The sequence below is a fragment of the Rhipicephalus microplus genome, chromosome 3 (assembly GCF_043290135.1).
Source record: "Rhipicephalus microplus isolate Deutch F79 chromosome 3, USDA_Rmic, whole genome shotgun sequence".
Classification (NCBI taxonomy): domain Eukaryota; kingdom Metazoa; phylum Arthropoda; class Arachnida; order Ixodida; family Ixodidae; genus Rhipicephalus; species Rhipicephalus microplus.
The window spans coordinates 236,404,299-236,421,722 of record NC_134702.1 but is presented as its reverse complement, the minus strand read 5'-3'; the positions used below and the strand labels follow the sequence as shown (position 1 = coordinate 236,421,722).

Here is a 17,424-nt window from a genome sequence, read left to right as displayed (position 1 = left end):
TCCAGGTTAAGCCTTTTTAGCAGCGATATCGCTCTAGTCTTTACTTCCTTGCTTTTTACAGAGAGTGGTTTAAAATTTCTTTCTAAGGCTTCCTCGGCCTTCTTGAGAAAATCTAGTTCATTAATGATAACGAAGAACCCTTCTTTGTCAGAAATGAGTACCCTTAGCTGATTGTTCAAACAAAACTTAACAACTGGATGAACGCGCAGTCTTCTACTCACATCGCTAACATTGCTCGAAACTGCTTGAACACATTCTGTTACACACCTATAACGCTCTTCCTCCTTGGCCAGCTTGGAGACAGTCCTTGCTGTGGCAATCTTTTCTTCAGGTCGAAGGGTAGGTTCTACGGAGAACTTCGGGCCTTTTTGCAGAACCTGCTGAATTTTTTCCGGCACAGACACATCACTTGTTTCATTGTTTCAGAAAGGGATACGTGGCAGTTGGTTGTATCTCAGTATCTGCAAGCACATCTTTCTGCGTTGCGCGTAAATGACCCTTTTCACGCAAAAAACTCTGGTGTCGTGGTTGAATACCTCAACACATGTGAATGCTCCGGTGTTACAGCTTTTAGTCTTGATGTAGTCGACTTATATTATTCTTTGCCGCATGATCAACTGTTAAACAGCGTAGAGCAGTGCATTGTGGAAGACAATGATGAGATATCGTTCAGGAATAGCACGGGAATTTCGACTCAGTCTTTTCTAGAAATTTTGACGTTCTATTTGAAGTCCACCTTCGTCGTATGGCTTGGGAACCTGTACATGCAAAAATCAGGTGTGTGTATAGGTTCAAGTGTGGCCCCTGTTTTAAGCCAAATCTTTCTTGGGAAGGTGGATGCAGCCTTAAGCACTAAACTTCAACCTGGCACAAAAGTATTCCGTTATGTTGACGATTATCTGATTATCATCAAGAAGTGTTCAGCAGTGGACGTTGAAAGTATGAAGGCATGCTTCGAGAAGGAAGGCATGGGCCTCCGGTTCACCTCCGAGCTTCCAAAAGATAACAAATTGCAGTTCCTAGACCTTTCCCTGTTTTTTGGTGATAAGCACCTTTGCTGGCGATATAATCCTCGTTCTGCAAAACCCGTTCTAGACTACTCTTCCGGACATTCCAAGCTTGTTAAACGCGGAATCGTAATGTCATGCTTACGTTCAGCCCTCGGAAAATGGCCTGCATACCTTGCAAAGTGGTTTCGTAGCACAGTTGGAACGGCTGATAGGTGCGGGATACCCTTCCTACGTAATAGCCTCAGTCTGTGAAAAGCTCTTGCGTACGGTCAAAAATAATGAAAAACGCACATGTACTTCTTCAGAGAACAGGGAAGGGAATAAGAAGCGCGCGGCAGTAATCCCCTACATTCATAAAATGGCCCATGGGTTAAAAAACGTGGGAAACCGGTTCGGTGTGCGCGTGGTTTTCTCGGCACCCAATAAATTGGCCAGTATATGTTCAATGGTGCACAGGAGGGCACATAATGCATCTAAAGGTAGAGGATGCCTCCAGAAGCACGTAACTAAGTTTGTTAAGTGCATCACCGGAGTAGTATATAAGATACCCCTTTCTTGCGGACGGATGTACATTGGCCAGACCGGCCGATGTGTGAACGTGCGTCTCAGGGAACGCAGAAGCTCGTTGAAAAGTACACCTTACTCCCATTTAGCGTCACATTGCGTTTCGTGCAAGTGCCAACCTCTGTTTGAGAATACAATTGTTCTGTTCCGGCATCCTCATCAAACTACGCGCGAAATTTCTGAAGCCTATCACATTTCCAGGAATACGGACCAATGTATAAGTCATCCTTCCCTCTCACTACTTGACTGTGAATTCAGCTACCTAGATAACCCTTAGACATGTGCCTTGATTACACGCTTCGCATGCTGCCCTTGATTTCGCCATAATCTTTTTTTGACATGCGCATTTTGTGTTTATATATGTCCTTCCGATGTGGAAAATAAATCAGTTGTTAGTTGAGCGCTCGTGTTGTGTGGTTCCTCGCTTCGTCCTTTGTGTTTTCTCTGCGCTCCTAGTTCGCTGAACGAAGAAGATGAAGGTGGTGCAGGCTTACGCGCCTACATCCAGCCATGATGGCGCTTCAGTTGAAAGCTTCTATGAAGACGTGGAATAGGCAATGAGTAAGGTAAAAACACAGTATACAATACTGATGGGAAACTTTAATGCAAAGGTAGGGAAGAAGCAGGCTGGAGACCAGGCCGTAGGAGATTATGGCATCGGTACTAGAAACGCCAGAGAGGAGCTACTAGTAGAATTCGTAGAACGCAATAATTTACGAATTTTGAATACCTTCTACCGAAAACGAGGAAACCGCAAGTGGACATGGAGGAGCCCTAATGGCGAAAATAAAAACGAAATAGACTTTATAAAGAGTGCACACCCAGGCATCGTGCAGGATATGGAAGTGGTTGGCGGTGTACGATGCAGTGACCATAGAATGGTACGGTCTCGAATTCGCCTAGACTTGAGAAAGGAACGACAGAAACTGATACGCAAGAAGCCAATGAATGAGCTAGCATCGAGAGGGAAAGTACAGGAATTTAGAGTCTCATTTTCAGAACAGGTACTCGGCTCTTAGTGAGGAAACCAACCTTAGCGTAGATACAATGAATGATAAACTGACGAGTATCATTACGGAGTGTGCAGTGGAAGTTGGAGGCAGGGTAGTTAGACAGGACACTGGCAAGCTTACCCAGGAAACGAAGAATCTCATTAAGAAGCGTCAAATCATGAAAGTGTCAAGTACAACAGACAAAATAGAACTGGCAGAGCTTTCGAAGTTGATTAATAGACGTAAGGTGTGCGATGTAAGAAGGTATAACATGGAGAGAATTGAACACGCTCTGAAAAACGGAGGAAGCGTCAAAGCAGTGAAGAGGAAACTTGGGATAGGCAAAAATCGGATGTATGCACTAAGGGACAAAGAAGGCAAAATAACTACCAATATGGATAGGATAGTTAAAATAGCGGAGGAGTTTTACAGAGATCTGTACAGTAGCCGGGACAACTATGACTTTAATTCTATAAGCACTTGCAGTAACCCAGATGACACCCCACCAGTAATGATAGAAGAAGTCAGAAAAGCTTTGGAGAGCATGCAAAGAGGCAAAGCTGCTGGTGAGCATCAGTTAACATCAGATCTGTAGAAAGATGGAGGACAGATTGTGTTAAAAAAAATTAGCCACCCTGTTTAAGAGGTGTCTCCTGACGGGAAGAGTACCAGAGTCTTGGAAGAACGTTAACATCATCTTAATACATAAGAAAGGAGATGACAAGGACTTGAAGAATGACAGGCCGATTAGCTTGCTCTCTGTAGTATACAAGCTATTTACAAAGGCAATTGCTAACAGAGTAAAGAAAACATTAGAATTATATCAATCAAAAGAACAAGCAGGATTTCGAACAGGCTACTCAACAATCGATCACATTCATACTATCAATCAGGTAATAGAGAGCCGAACCACGGAGCCGAACCACGAGATTGAAGTAACTAGAAGAATAAGAATGGGGTGGAGCACATTTGGCAAGCAATCTCAAATTATGACAGATAGATTGCCACTATCCCTCATGAGGAAGGTATATAACAGCTGTATCTTGCCGGTACTTAACAATGGAGCAGAAACCTGAAGACTTACAAAGAGGGTTCAGCTTAAATTGAGGTCGACGCAGCGAGAAATGGAAAGATAGGTGTAACCTTAAGAGACAAAAAAAGAGCAGAGTGGATTAGGAAACAAACAGGGGTTAAGGATATCATAGCTGAAATCAAGAAGAAGAAATGGACATGGGCCGGGCATGTAGCGCGTAGACAGAATACCGCTGGTCGTTAAGGGTAACTAACTGGATTTCCAGAGAAGGCAAGCGGGTTAGGGGAGACAAAAGGTTAGGTGGACAGATGAGATTGAGAAGTTTGCGGGTATAAATTGGCAGCAGCAAGCACAGGACCGGGTTAACTGGCGGAACATGGGAGAGGTGTTTTTCCTGCAATGGACGTAGTCAGGCTGATGATGATGATAAGTGTATCACCACGGTTCCAGTGCTTCGCGGTCGCCATGGAAGAAGGAAATATACAACTGGCAGTCGCGAACGGCGCATGCATAGCTACATACACATAGGTGACCTAGCATTCCCAACAAAAAAGTGACCAGCGCCATGTTTTTTTCAAAAAAGTAAATGTGAGCAAGTCTGATGAGTATTCTCCTGTAGCGTATTTACCCCCCGAATGCTCCATTTTTTATTAGACTGTAGCATATACTGAAAACTCAATTTGAAGTTCGCGGTATATGAACTCCACTAAACTTTAGCGGTGTTATGCCAGCGAGTCCTCGTCAAACGTCCGTGCCTCTGAAAAAGGCAATCTGGGTCAAGGCCAGCCCGCAGTCCGCCTTGCGCGATCAACTCGACGGCGTGAACACGCGCGGCGCCCCTCTGGCCCACGTGCATTGAGTCAGCTGCGCACGTGACAGCGAGCCGGCGTCCTCGTGTCTGGTGGTCTGACGCATGGCGCGGCGACCCCATTGGGGGAATCTGCCCTGACGACCAGCGGCGTTTCTGATTGGACATTTTGGTTGGACCCGGTGTAAATAAAAGAAGCCCTGCGGCGCGTCGCGATCGGCGGTCCTACGAGAGAGGAGTCCCCATGTCGGAGAGCCGACATGTGTGTGAGTCAGCGGTCTTAGGCGAAAAGTTGACCTATGTATTAGAGAGGAGAGCTCGGCTCTTCGAGTCTCTGTCGGCCCCAGTGCCGAAATTGTAACGCCTCTGTATATATGCTGTACATAAACCTTGTTTAACTCACCGTCGTCTCGTCCGCTCGTCTTATCAGCTCTGCGCAGAAGCAGTCGCGGGCTGAGAAACATACGCTACCAAACGGCTGGTGACCTTCCCGGCGGAGTTTAAAGCAGTGGCGCCTTCGGGGCCGTGTCGGCGTCGCCGTCTTTCGCAACAGTGGTGGCTTCGGCGGGATCGGTCAGTCGTGCGCAACAGTGGAGGTCAGCAGTGGGATCGGTCCGTCCAGCCCAACAGTGGTTGGCAGCTGCGGGATCGGCCGGCGTCAGCGACATCGATGCGGTGAGTGCCTGATGTTTTCCCCTCAGTTCACCAGACTACTCTAGCTCAGGTTGTAGTAGTTTAGAGAAGGGCTGTGTGAAGCATTAGAGTGAGCTTTGATCGTTTCAAGCAAAGTCGAAGTGCTTTGAAACCAAAGTTAATGCGGAGGGGGTAAACACGGGAGAGTGAAAAATTGCTTGCGCGTCTTGCTAGTTGACTTATAGTGGGTACGGCAAGTAAATTGTTAACAGGGGCAAACAGCAAGAGGCTAGTGTGAACGATGGAGAACCTTAAAGTGAAGGAACTCATCGAAATTTGTGAGGAACTCGGCATTACTTTGGGCCGTGCGAAACGAAAGCAAGCGATCCTTGAGATCATGAAGGATGAGGGAGTGTCGGCTGAGGAAGTCGATGAGGCCTGGGTGGATATTAAAGCACGCCGTGAGGAGGCTGAAAGGCGAGAAGTAGAAGCTCGCGAAGAAGCTGAAAGGCGCGAAGCTCGCGAAGAAGCTGAAAGGCGCGAACGTCGCGAGGAGGCCGAGAGACAGGAGCGTCTCGAGTTGAAACGACTAGAATTGGCAATCCTACAGTGTTCGCAGGCGCCTAGCGTAGCTTCTCCAACAGTTCAGGTCAGCGGTTTTAGAATTCGGGACCAACTGCCACCGTTCGTAGTAGGCGAGGACATGGCGAAGTATCTCGTCAAGTTTGAACACGTCTGTGAGCGAAACGCTTTGGAGCGGCCTCTTTGGGCGCGGAACCTGCTAGCTCTTCTTCCCGGCGAAGTGTCCGACGCGATAACTTGCTTGTCGAGGGAAGCGTTTGAGAGCTATGACGAGGTTAAGGAAGTGCTCTTGAGACGTTATAAGTTGTCACCCGAGGCTTTCAGGCAAAGGTTCCGGTATGCTAAAAAGGGGAATGAGTCACACGTTGACTTCGCGTTTCGTCTTAAAGCCGATTTGATTGAATGGCTCAAGGGCGAAGGTGTTTATGACGACCGCGATAAAGTGGTGGAATGTGTGCATTGGAGCAATTCTACCGCTGCATCGAGGATAATGTCAGACTTTGGCTGCAGGACAGACTTGGGGAAGTACAGTTAAATAAGGCAGCTGAGTTAGCTGAGGAGTATTATACTCGCCGAAAGTTGCATAGCAGGGCAGTGCGCGTTGAAAAGGATGAAAGGAAAGAGGGCTTTTCAAGGAAACCTGATCAACGGAAACCCGTTCCGCACCGTAATTTCAAAAAGGACCCGTCTCTTACGAAGGACAGTGTAGGGGAAGGGCAAACAGAAGCGGAGAAATCGAGTGAGGTTTCTACCACACAGGCATTTGAATCGGAAAACAAACGGAAGCCGCTAATCTGCTACAACTGCAAAAAGGAAGGACACATCGCGAGAAACTGTCAGGAAAAGTTTGCCTTCGCAACAATCCGAGAATCAGAAAAAAACATGCGGTTGTTGGAGCCGTATCTCCAAGAAATTAGGGTGAATGAGAAAACGTGCCGAGCAGTTAGAGACTCAGCGGCAACCATGGACGTTGTCCATCCTTCATTGGTGTCTCCGGATGACTTTACAGGAGAATGCGCGTGGATCAGGCAAGTCGCCGAGGAGCAGAGTGTTCGCTTACCAATCGCCACCGTTGTCATTGAAGACCCGTTCGGTAAGCTTCGCACCGAAGCGGCTGTGTCTGCCGCGCTAAATGATCGTTTTCCCTATCTTTTCTCCAACAACTCAGAGCAGCTTCTCAAAGAGCAGGGCAAATCATTCTTCCCCAACTTAGCGTGCATGGCTCTCACGCGATCGCAAGCGCGGAAGCTATCGCGGCAGCTTGATCTGGTTCAATGCGGTGAACTCTCAAGTGACCTTGTCGGCGGGTCGACGGAACCCCAGAAAGGAAAGTTTCCGCATGAGTCATGCGAGCAGTCACGCGAGCGGCCCGTCGCCGAACCGACCGGCGCGGTTTCCGCAGAAAGGGGAGACGACATGGCGCCATTGAGTCAGAGCGAGAGGGTTGCAACGCTCTCGCCTGTAGCGGAAAGTTGGAGCGAGCTGCCGAGAGTTGATCGAGAGACGCTCATTCAAGAGCAGCGGGAGGATCTCTCGATTGAAGCGCTAGTGGAAAGCCACAAAAACGCGGCACAAGTGCTGTCGAAGGAGCACTACGAGAAATCGGTGAAGAAGCGCGCTTTTGAAGTTGATAATCAGGTAATGCTGCTGCAGCCGTCCAAAAGGAACTAGCTTGATGTTGATTGGGAAGGGCCCGCCAAAGTATTATCGAAGCCTTGCGATACAAATTATGAAGTGAAATTAGGAAGGCGGCCGGACAAAATTTACAACTTGAAAGCAGTCGTAAATCAGCTGTTGAATGCTTCAGAGGAAGAGGGAGCAGAAGTTTTGAGTACTAGTGAGGTAATCAAAGGGGGATCGAAAGTAATCTGGGAGCAGATAAACCTAGAGCCTAGGTTAAGTGAAGCCCGGAAGGAGGACCCGAGAAGGATTGTTTCCGAGTTTGGAGACATGTTTTCAGACCGTCCCGGAAACACGAGGGTGATCGAACACGATATCGTGCTAAGCGGTGAGGAGTCAATCCGTAGCAAGCCGTATCGTTGTCCCCCTGTGCAACGTCGAAAGTGTGAGCCGCTCTTGGTGCCGCATAGGTATCGTCGCCTAAAAGTGGCCGGTTACTGAAGTGGAGCATGTTGCTCCACAGCGCAACTTTGACGTTCGCTATAAAAAAAAAATAAAGGAAAGGTAAACGCTAATGCAGGTGCATTGAGCAGTGCGTTCCAGCTAGTAACTTCTCAACCTTTCGGTTTCTCGCTGGCGATTCGGGGCAAAATTTTGACCTCATCACGACCTGGGCTGAGCGCTCTCGTTCAGAGTGATCTCAAGGGGCCAACTTTATGTGGTATTCTAATTCGTTGCGTTGTTGTAATTGTGAAAACTTCAAGTTCTTACTTTAGGAGTCTTGTGTCCCACATGTGCCTCTTGATGTAGAGGGAACTAAATTCCGATAGACACGTAGATAATTATATATGTTGTACTATACTTTGTCTGCTGTTCTGTCGGGTGACCGAGGGCACTTGCTTGTGTCGTGTGTTGTTTGTTGTCGAACCGTTCTTAGCAAGTTGCAGAACCATCGACAAGTGCTGAAACCGAAGATGGTCAGAAGAGACGAGCGAAGTTGGCCAGCAAGTTGTGGCGACAAGCCAGTGGAGCTGGGATCCGTCGTCAAAAATGGGATGTGTTTTCGGAACAGTCTGGAGCGGTATTCTCCCCATGGCCCTGGAGACGAACCTGGAGGGACCTGGCGAACGAGCGCACCTGACATCCGAGCCCCGTGGAAGCAGCTCGTCTTTCCGGTGCATTGTCTGGCGGTGGGGGTGCTGTTATGCCAGCGAGTCCTCGTCAAACGTCCGTGCCTCTGAAAAAGGCAATCTGGGTCAAGGCCAGCCCGCAGTCCGCCTGGCGCGATCAACTCGACGGCGTGAACACGCGCGGCGCCCCTCTGGCCCACGTGCATTGAGTCAGCTGCGCACGTGACAGCGAGCCGGCGTCCTCGTGTCTGGTGGTCTGACGCATGGCGCGGCGACCCCATTGGGGGAATCTGCCCTGACGACCAGCGGCGTTTCTGATTGGACATTTTGGTTGGACCCGGTGTAAATAAAAGAAGCCCTGCGGCGCGTCGCGATCGGCGGTCCTATGAGAGAGGAGTCCCCATGTCGGAGAGCCGACATGTGTGTGAGTCAGCGGTCTTAGGCGAAAAGTTGACCTATGTATTAGAGAGGAGAGCTCGGCTCTTCGAGTCTCTGTCGGCCCCAGTGCCGAAATTGTAACGCCTCTGTATATATGCTGTACATAAACCTTGTTTAACTCACCGTCGTCTCGTCCGCTCGTCTTATCAGCTCTGCGCAGAAGCAGTCGCGGGCTGAGAAACATACGCTACCAAACGGCTGGTGACCTTCCCGGCGGAGTTTAAAGCAGTGGCGCCTTTGGGGCCGTGTCGGCGTCGCCGTCTTTCGCAACAGTGGTGGCTTCGGCGGGATCGGTCAGTCGTGCGCAACAGCGGGCAACTCAGAAGGGTGGCAGCTTAGGCTAGTTGGTATGGCATGACGGTAGTTATAGCGCGAGAATAAAACAACGACACAGAGACAAGGACAGTCCTTCGTGTCCTTCTTGTCTTTGTATCACCGTTATGTTCTCGCGCTATAACTACCGTTAGCCGGCAAAGGCAGAATCAAAAAACTGACTAGATGAAAAAACTGACTAGATGAAAAACTGACTAGAGGAAAAAACTGTCCTGCAGTGGGCGTAGTCAGGCTGATGATGATGATGATGCCTGGGTGAGACTCTTGGGCTGCGTCAAGTAGCCGTCCTACGAGAGATGAAGGTGCGACGAACTTGTCTCCACGAAGTAGGAAATCTCCAACGACTGAGAGCTCAGTCCGCACCCTGTAGAATGGAACTGCTTCGGCAGGCAACGTCTTCACTGCAGGCCATGTCGAAGTCACCCACTTCATGACCTGGTCTTGCAGCAGCTGGTCTTGCATTGTTTCAGCGACAAACTCCCCATGGGTAACGCACGGTGAGACCACACAAACGGTCTTGCCAGTCTCTTCTTCCTCCACTTGAACTGGCAGAGGCATCCTTGAATGAGCGTCAGCAAGCGTATTCTTGTCGCCCTTTTGGAACTAAATTGTGAATTTGTATGCCAGTAGTCTTGCATGCCACCTTGCTATTCGGAACGGACGGCGACCTACTCCCTTTGTACTTAGGAGTGTAGTCAGAGCCTGGTGGTCTGTGCGCAGAGTGAATGGACGGCCCCATAGGTAGACTCTCCAGTGTTCGCATGCCCACAAGCATGCAAGGGCTTTCAGTTCCCCAAAGGAGTACGTACTTCTGTTCCTGTGGAGTAAGCCTGCGAGGAGCAAGTGAAATGGTTACTAGCTCATTATTTCTTGTCTATTGCAGCACTGCTCCTAGTGTGAAGGATGAGGTGTCTGTGGTAACGATAATGTCACCCACAGGATCAAAAAGCTGTAAACATCTCGTGGACAAGGTACTTTTCAGCTGCTCGAAACAAGCTTGTCTGCCAGGATTCCAAGTGAACGTGGAATTCTTACGTAAGAGCTCACGAAGAGGCTCAACAAGCACTGCATAGTCAGGTACGAACTTTGTGTAATAGCCAACCATTCCTAAGAATGAGTGCAGGGTACTGATATGCGTTGGTGCTGGTGCAGCCCTGATGGCGTCAATGTTGCTTTGTAGCGGCCGTATACCCTGGTGACTTATGATGTGCCCAAGGAATTCTATTTCTTGAACATTGAAAATGCATTTGTCATCTAGCTTCAATCCCGACTTTGCAGTCGCGTGCAAAACTTGCTTCAAGTTCTTGAAATGCTCCTCAGGCGTGCTACCAAACACAATCCAGCCATCTATGTAGCACAAAGTATTTTTGCACTTCTGCAAGATAGTGACCATCATTTTCTGAAAAAGCAGACAGTGCCGATGCAAGGCCAAACAGACGCGTTTGAATCGGTACAATCCACTATCGGTTATGAAGGTAGTCAATTCTCTACTTTCAGGACTCAGCAGGACTTGGTGGTATGCGGCTGCTAAATCAATCTTGGAAAAATACTTTGCACCGTGAAGTTTGTGCAGCAGTTCTTCCGTGTGAGGCAACGGAAATTTGTCAATGACAACCGCTTTGTTCGGTTTGCGTAGGTCGACACAAATTCTTATCTTGCCATTTTTCTTTGCCGCTACTACGATTGGTGATACCCATTCTGAGGCATCCACCTTCATTCATTCATTTACCTTCATCATTCTTCTCAAGGCGCTGCAACTCTTCACACACTTCATCTCGCACTGAAAATGGCAAACGGCGTAACTTAGCAGCGACAGGCGTGACCCCTTGTCTTAACTTGACCTTGTGAATGAATTTTGCTGCTAGCCCTAACTTTGAATCAAGCAAAGTTGAAAATTCGGAGAAAAGTCAGGATCAAGGCCTTGAGGCGCTTGCGTAATGTTAGTGCATTGAAGTGACATATCATTGATGTGCAGCCACAGGGCTTCGATAGCGTCTATGCCGAGGATGTCCGTACCGCCTTTGACATTGTAGAAAAATATCTCGGCGTGCCGACCTTGGAAGAAGACGGGCGCCGTAAGACACCCCTCAGTGCTTATTCTGCGGCGAGAAAAATCGTACAGTGCCGCTGAGGTCGGCTGCACTGGAGGGCATTTCAACCTCGAATACGTGACGGCCGACAGAATCGAGATAGCAGAGCCTGTGTCTAAGAGGAGACGTAGGGGCACGTCCTGCATGAGGGTGTCCACATGTATTGCTGCTTTTTTCTGCCGGGCGAGAAGCAACGCGTTGAGGTATGGATATAATGCAGGTATCGACCTCTCGGACCGCTAGCGCCCTCTCGCCTGGCATGCCGCTCCAACATACACGCTGGAAATGTCCCCGTTTGCCGAATATACTGCAGTTTTTATCCCGCGCCTTGCATGTTTTGGAATCTGCAAGATGCCAAGAAGACCCGCAACGAAAACATGCTTTGTGTTGCGAAGTCGGCATTCGAAAACATGCTTTGTGTTCCGAAGTCGGCATTCGTGTTTCTGTACGGGCTGGCATCTGATGTTTATCCAGCTTTTGGATGCTCGCGGCTGATGACTGTAGGTCAAGTGAGTATTTCGTGGCTTCTTCAATGTTGTTCGAGCAATACTGGTGGCCTGCTATGTGCAATCAACTGTTCTCCTTGTTTGTACATAGCAGGCCACCAGTATTGCTCATGCAGTCACTGTTTCGTCCCTGTCATGCCCGAGTGAGACTCGTGGGCTGCACCAAGTAGCTGTACTACGAGAGATGAAGGTGCGACGATCTTGTCTCCACGAAGTAGGAGGTCTCCAACGAATGAGAGCTCAGTCCGCACCCTGTAAAATGGAACTGCATCGGCAGGCAACGTCTTCACTGCAGGCCATGTTGAAGTCACCCACTTCATGACCTATTGCAGCAGCTGGTCTTGCATTGTTTTAGCGACAAACTCCCCATGAGAGTCAGTGCAATAGTTAGCGCACGTTCAAGCGTAAGCGAAGTTCCTTCCAGAAGTAGGTGTTCCCGAAGAACATGGTTGCTCGTTTTCGCTACAAGCTGGTCACGAATGAAGTCGTCAGTTTGCTCCCCGAAGTTTCAGGACAATGCCAACTCGCGCAGTGCCGGGACGAATGCTGCTGCGGTCTCCCCAGGCCGTTGGGTGCGCTGTCCGAACCGGTGCCGTTCCACGACGATGTTCGTTTAAGAAGTAAAGTAGGCGTCCAATGAAGCCACCGCTGTATCGTACTCGTCGCTCGGGCCGCCTTCTTCTTTTCCCGCTGTATGCGGTAATACGTAGTACAATCGCTGACCTTCCACCCCGAAGCAGTGCAACAGCAAAGCTTTACTGCGGGCAGATGAGTGGACGTCGCTCCCCGATGCCAGGAGATAATTCTTGAAAAGGCGGTGCCACTGCATCCACGGAAGAGGTAGGCTTCCTGGGCATCGGCAAGAACTCGGGCAGTTGATGCAAGCTCATTGATTCAGCTTTCGGTCATCCCACCCTTGTCGCCAACTGTGGTATCCGCCGCCATGCCCTGCCGAACTACGTCGGGGAGCCGCAGGGTCGCGAAGTTACCACACCGACCCAGTACCTCAAACAACTCTCTTTATTCTTAGTTCGTGATGGTTAATATACCCAAATGTTAGCTGACATGATAAGGCGCGTGCATCTGCGCATGTCTAGGGCTATCAGATGATAACGCAAATGCTGAATACAACACATCCTTGATTAGAATAAAAGTTTATGGTTGCTGCTCGAGCGGCTCCCCTCTCCCCTGAGTCTTTTCATGCTCGGTCAAGACGCGCGGCGTGTCTCCTCTCTGCTTGAGCATTCGATGGCAGTTCTAAACACGTCGTGAACTGCTCATGCGTGCACTCTCTAAGCGATGGAGATCGGCCGTCTCGTTTAATCTCTGCTAGTACTCATCACCCCAGCTTGCACGATTTTACACGCGGGTCGAATGTACAATGCGCGAAGAATGGCACCAATTTGTAGTTTATGCGCGACATGGAGGTGACAGCGAAAACCCTTTGAGTGTCCATATACAGTTGACTCCGCTTAAACGGAGCTCGAAGGGTATCCATAAAACTGTTCCATCTATTAGAAGTTTCATCTGAAGGAGGACACGGGTTGTGGAGACCGAAAAATCGCAAAAAACAAGTTTTTTTTATTGCATTCTTGAAATCTGCAGCTACTATTGCAATTAAACCATGAATTTTATGCCTATAATATCATTATTTTAGCTGCTAAGACCCTTTATACGGTGGTTTCTAGCTAAATCTGAGCTGCATTCGACGTTGAAATCGCACACTTTCCGTGTCGCACCCCTGCTCTTTCATGTGTGCCAGCGCGGCCCACTTCGTCTCATTTCAGAGAGCAGTCTTTTGCCTTCGAATTCCCGCCAGAATGGGTCCAATTCAACCATTGGCAGCTTGTTAAATGATCCGCAAAAAGAAGTGTCAGAGCGCCTTCGTATTCGCTACTTCGAGTACGCGACTTGAGCTTGCCTCCCTATTGGTGGAGGCTCCTGGCTTCGTCTGCTCCGGGTATGGAGGCGCGTGTCCATGCGCGCCATTTTGTCTCACTGTTAGCGGAGAAGTTTCAGGATGTCAAATCCTGATTGCGAATTCCGCACGCGGCACAAGTTTGGTGCGAAAAAGGTGCGAAGGATGCTAGTCGCGAATTTCAAGAAGCGCTCCATGATACAACAAAACCCCCGAGACGCTACACTCTCCGCGTCCCATGGCGAAGTCGTCGATTCTACCACGGAAGGCCTAGCTACCGCATCAGTTGTCACGGAGCCTGTGCAAAGTCCGTCAGCCGCGGAGCCTTCGAGCAGCGGTCGCGTGCATCTAGATACTATCTATCGGCAGCAATCTGACTTGGAAGAGGATCATCATTTTCACTGGTATAGCGCACCACGACAAGAAACACACAAAGGAGAGATGCACACACACACAGCGCTAAGAGGAGCGAGCTAAAGCCAAAGATAAGTTATCGGAGTTGTCGTCCGCTGCAGCGCCGGATCGAAAACGCGCATTGTTGGTTGATGGTGACGACGAAGCAGCTCGGTCGCCTGATGGAACCACGTTCACAATTATAGATTTGGACACAGTGAACAGCTTTTTGTTGGCATTAGCAAAGTGCAAGGCATGCAGCGGAGAACTGCAGATTGTCTGCGACGACCGGGAATTCGGACTCGCTGTGAAGTTGCGTTCTGTGTGTTCTACCTGTGGGGATACTGCGTCGTTGTGGAGCTCGCCATGCTTACGTAGCGATGAACGTATGAAACCTTTTGTTGTGAACATTTTGGCTGCGCATGCCATGCAGGCAACGGGGAACAGACAGACCGCGCTGAATGATGTGTTCTCGTTGATGAGCATCAGCCGTCGGGGTCTTCACACGAAAATGTGGCAACTAAGCTTGTGCGAATAGTGAACTTTAGGCTCGAAGCGAATTCGAAGCGAATAGTGGTTTTGGTCGAATAAATTTATGATTTTGGTCGAATAGTACATATGGCATATGAAGAAAAACAGGCATATTTAATGTGACCCAACTAACCTGCACAATATTTTTTTTTTAATTTGAAATAGGGCAAATGCCCTATTTTCTTTTTCCGTTCAAAAGAAGCCGAAAAAACTTTGAGTAGTAGCAGGATATGACTTTGGCAGGATGCGAGTCATAACCCTTATAATATGTTACATTTTCATGTTTATTTTACTCTGAGCATATAAGCCGTCATAACAGGCTTTTAAGCTTAATAAAATGAATTGATTTGAGGGTAATATTTCTATTTAAAGGGGCCATGCGACACTTCTTCAAGGAGCCATGCAATGGATTCACTGAAGAAGCTTATTGCTTGATGAATTCACCACCCGAAAAATTTCTAGAATCCTTCCAGTACGTGCGGAGATGCAAAGATTTGTCGCACACTGTAAGTGAATTCTCTCTTCTCGTCCCAACGAAAGTGCTGGAAGCTAAGACGGAAGCGATAGCACAAGGAAAGAAAATACGTCACACGTGCTTTCTGAGCTTGTCGAGTCGTTTGCCGAGACAAGAGAGCAATTTTCCACTGACTTTGAGACTTTGTTGTGAATCACACGCTGCATGCTGCACTATAACGTTTGGCTTGCATGTTTTCGATAGCCTCGATTACCGATCGGCAGCGTTTTCTTACAATGCTCAAAAAATGTTTCAGGGCCCCTTTAAATTTGAAGAAGGGCTTCACGGCAAAGCAAATTTTTCCTAAGTAGGTGCTTTCACGTTTTAGCACCCCTACACCTCAGTGAAACACCTTTACAGGCGGTACATTCGGAATTGTATGCTTATTCGTTCCTTGGGAATACTTCGAAATTTTCAATAATTTAAATTCGAATCGAAGTGAATTCGAATACCCTACTAGTCGTTCGAATATTCGAAGCATTCGCATATTCGCACAAGCCTAGTGGCAACACTATATGAAGACGAAGTTGGCACCCGCGGCCGATCGTGCTGCACGCAATTCGCCGAGCGAATGCGCACGGTCGTTTCGCAAACTTTACGCCGAACCTAATATAGGTCACATGGGAAACATCGCGGTGTCGTTTGATGGGTCATGGATGACTCGCGGTCGTTCGTCGCATATCGGTCTCGGCTCCGTCACTGAATTGTTCAGTGGGCTGGTGATTGACCTCGTTGTTTTGAGCAACTTATGTGCTGAATGCGAGTCGGGCCCAAGGGAAAGTGACCCATCTAATGCAGCGTGGAAGGAATATCACCAGTGTCAGAAAAACAGTAACAAGAAGGCTGGGGAAATGGAGGTTGAGGCTGCCTTCATCCTCTTCAGGAGGTCACTTGAGCGGCACAACCTGTGCTACACCACGGTGCTTTCTGACGGGGACTGCTGCAGTTACCTTGCGCTACAAGAAGATAAGGTTTATGGGTATATCCCAGTGGAAAAAGAGGAGTGCATTAATCATGTCCAAAAGCGTATGGGCACTGCTTTGCACAACTTGGTTGCAAAACACAAAGGCCCTGGCCTTGAGAGTCTTGGGGGAAAGGGCGGCTTGACAGGAGACCTGATCTAAAGCTCACCAATCATTATGGGTGGGCTCTGAAGATGCACAGTGGTGATGTTGATGCTATGCACACAGCAATGATGGCCACTTATGATCACACCACGTTCAATGATGATGTGGCAAACCACACTCTGTGCCCACATGGTCCAAATTCCTGGTGCAAACAAAATGCGGCAAAGGCCAAGTTGGAGCCCATTCCCAAACATCGTCGAAAGCTGCCTCCACATGTCTGCCAATCCTTACTTTCCACTTATGAGCGCTTGTCAGACAGAAAGCTGTTGCAACGATGCCAGCGAGGAAAAACCCAAAATAACAACAAATGCCTGCATTCAATGATCTTGGCGCTGGCACTAACAGAGCGACATGCTTCGCTATTTACGGTGGAGGCAGCTGTGGCCGAAGCAGTGCTCAAGTTCGATGCAGGCAATAAAAAGGCATCAGAAGACATTATGAAAGAGCTGAGCCTAAACCCCAGCTGGCAAAGCCGTAGCCGCATGGTTGAAAAGGATCGACGGCGCACGGCAGCATCAGTCAAGAAGCGACAAGTAACAAAGAACATGCACCAGTCCCTGAAAAAGTGCCACACAAAGACTCATAGTCAAAAGGACTACATTCCCGGTGCATAGTGAGCATTTTCAAGTGCAGTTATGTAAATTAATGAGTTTTATTTTTTTTTTCTCAGTTTTTTGAAAGCGTGCTTTTCGGTGACTTTTCTAGTTGTGTTGATGTCTTGCAATCTAGAACAGCTAGAGCAATAATTTTTTCAATAACATAAAGCCTAATTTGTGTGTTACAAAGTGCTCAGTGCAGAATTTCCATTTGCTGCCCATATAAATTTAGAAGTTATTAAATTTCATTGTGATAGCCACGACATGACTCTTCAACTTTCATCATCTGCAGAATCACTAGTTTTTCTTTAATTTGAAATTGCTTGCAGCATTGCACTTATTGCTAATTGCACCGTCCAGCTATGCAATAATATTTACTTTTTGATAAGCCCTTTCTATTCTATTGTCTCTTTCTGATAAGCCCTTTCTATTCTATTGAAAACAATAGTGGCAGCATTGTGTATCTTCTAAATTAGTTAACTTACAATGAAAATCTTTGAATATTTGAAATCAGTAAGAGAAACTACATAAGTATGTATATATTCATCATGTTTGGTCCACAAATACAGAAAATATCTCCACACACCATGTCCCCCCTTAAGCAAA

The 17,424-nt window shown here is 48.2% G+C and overlaps 1 protein-coding gene across 2 annotated transcripts in view; it reads left to right on the top strand.

Annotated features, from left to right (window-relative positions):
• LOC119159859 (uncharacterized) overlaps window positions 1-17,424 on the top strand; it is a 98,109-nt gene that overhangs the window by 65,839 nt on the left and 14,846 nt on the right. Inside the window, exon 5 of one of the 2 annotated variants that reach the window (XR_012894490.1) lies at window positions 4,838-9,173. The exons of the other annotated variant lie outside the window; for it this stretch is intronic. The gene's annotated coding sequence lies outside the window, so the exon portion shown is untranslated. Of the gene's footprint in view, window positions 1-4,837; window positions 9,174-17,424 lie in introns of those variants that run through there. 2 annotated transcript variants of the gene reach the window in all.